The following is a 2,329-nucleotide window of genomic DNA, read 5'->3' on the forward strand; positions in this document are numbered from 1 at the left end:
CCTCTGGAAAGAGCCTATTCCAGGCCTTGGGGACTTGGACAGTAAAGAAGTTTTTCCTTATGTCCAGCCTGAAATGGTCTTGGAGGAGTTTATGACCATTTGACCTTGTCATCCCTTGGGGGACTCTTGTGAACAGGCGTTCCCCCAGATCCTGATGTACACCCTTTAGATACTTATAGGCAGCCACCAGGTCCCCGCTGAGCTTGCGCTTTTCCAGACTGAAGAGTCCCTGTCATCATAAGGTGTATTCTCCTGCCCTCTGATCATGTGCGTGGCTCTCCTCTGGACTCTCTCAAGCTTCTCCATGTCCTTTTAAGATTGTGGAGCCCAGAACTGGATGCAGTACTCCAGCTGTGGCCTCCCCAGGGCCGAGTACAGTGGGAGGATGGCATCTTGGAATTTGTTTGAGAAGCATCTATGGATGCAAGCCAGAGCATCTATGGGGAATGGGAAGGTTGTTCTATACCTTATCAATCTTTCCCCAATAACAAATTGTTTTTTAAAAAAACAGAAGAAAAGTGCATTTCCATTCTCTTTTCAACTGCCATGACATCATTCCCTTCCTACCTAACTTCCTTCCTCTCAGAAATCCCGGCTTGATGAAAAAAATCTCATGTGCTTTGTCCTGTGCAAAGGAAGACACTCCAGCATCTCTCAGGGAAGACAGCTCTGCAGTTGTGGTTCTATAGTATAGTGATCATTGCATCTGCTTTACATGCTGAAGGTCCTAGGTTCAAGCCATGGTAGGATTGAAGTGCTTATAATTCAGGAAACCCCATGCAAAGGAGGGGGCAACCTGACTTCCAACATTTCTGGGATTTGGCAATACCCAGTGTTTACCTGCATCTTCCCCAACCCAGGATAATCTGATACTCAGAGCAGTGGTAGCAGTCTTCAGTCCTCAGCAAAACAAAAGCAGCCTTGAGAACTGCTTCCTGTCACCAGCCTGTGCTTCTTTTTTCTGCCCCTATGTCCACAACTCACCTGAATAAGATGTGAGTGCAGCTGGTGGGCAGCCAGGGAAAGGGGAGCTGGGCAGGGTCGGGGTAGGTGACCCTCCACTTATTTGATTTCCAGTAATGTGCAGCTGCAGTGGCAGAGGAAGGTGTCAGCAAAGGTCAGAGAAGGAAGAGATGTCACTGAGTGGGTCTGGGGGAGGCATGGTCCAGAATGGAGAGACTAGGACCAGGCTGGATTGGCTGCCCGCCCCCCCCCCAGCTCCTTGGGCTGTGAGATGCTGGTCACAGGAGAAGTGGAGAGCAAATCTCATAATGGCAAATGTACCAAGCAGGCCCCCACCAGGATGGCCAATGGAAAAGGCTTTGAACTTCAGGTGTAATGGGCCTGGGTCCAGGTTGGGAGCTTCTTATCCACTGTCTTACAACCATCCACTTGTCCAGTGCCTTGTGCGCAGCAGTAACAGACACCAGGTGCCTCTCAGGTAAAGCCCCTGGTGAACAATGGGTTTGTAAAATGTGCTGACTCTGGTGGGACTCGAACCCACAACCTTTGAATGCCTTCTGCTCACTAGAAGTCCAATGCGCTATCCATTGTGCCACAGAGCCAAGGGCCAGTACAGCAACTTCCCACAACCACCCCATAAAACTTAGCGTTTTGTATGGGTGTTCAAGTTTATAACTGCCTGAGCAAGGCATGAAAGAGGCAGCCATGAAAATTATTTGAAAAACTCTGGCTTTTGGTGCAGCCACAGACCCAGGGGAGGTGGTCAGTCATCTCGGTGGCTCCATTGCAGTTGGGTCACAGGCAACTGGGTCTCTCTGGCTGTCCCCCTCTATGCCTCCGGGCTGTCACTGGCAAGGCTCGGTGGGCTGTCAACCAGTTCAGGTTCCTGTGATCTTTGCACGGGTCCTTGTGGTGGATGCACTCCCACACAGCCTGACAAGCATCGCCCAGGAGCAGGTCCACGGGTGACATGATGTCCTTCAGCCTCACCATCTCCTGGATCTCTTTGTTATTGCTCATGAACACAGGGCCTGCACTCTGCAGGCCGTACAAACTACGGAGCCAGTTTAGGATCTTGTAGAACCACGGTGAGCCCATGATCCACGGTCTGTGGTTGGTCAGGGTGACCTCCCCCGCCCTCAGTGTCTCAGGATATGCCCTGCAAAATATCTCACCAGGCAGGTGGTTTTCAATTCTGTGCCCATTGCCAGCTTGCAGATCTGGCTCATGTACTTGGCCCACAGGAACAGGAGGATGCTAGGCATGCCCCTGCCTCTGGCCCTCTTATCCTTGTACAAGGTCTTCCTGGCGACCTTTTCCCATCTGTAGCCCCAGAAAAACACACACATGGCTCTTGGAAATTCAA

General features: G+C 51.1%; 1 non-coding gene across 1 annotated transcript; it reads right to left on the reverse strand.

The window, feature by feature from the left end:
- Positions 1 to 1,479: 1,479 nt before the first annotated feature.
- On the reverse strand, positions 1,480 to 1,565 carry TRNAR-UCU. The gene is given in 2 exon segments: positions 1,480 to 1,515; positions 1,529 to 1,565. It is a non-coding gene; the product is annotated as a tRNA-Arg (tRNA).
- Positions 1,566 to 2,329: the final 764 nt, after the last annotated feature.

This window comes from Crocodylus porosus, unplaced genomic scaffold, assembly GCF_001723895.1.
Source record: "Crocodylus porosus isolate Cpor-Errol unplaced genomic scaffold, CroPor_comp1, whole genome shotgun sequence".
NCBI classification, from domain to species: domain Eukaryota; kingdom Metazoa; phylum Chordata; order Crocodylia; family Crocodylidae; genus Crocodylus; species Crocodylus porosus.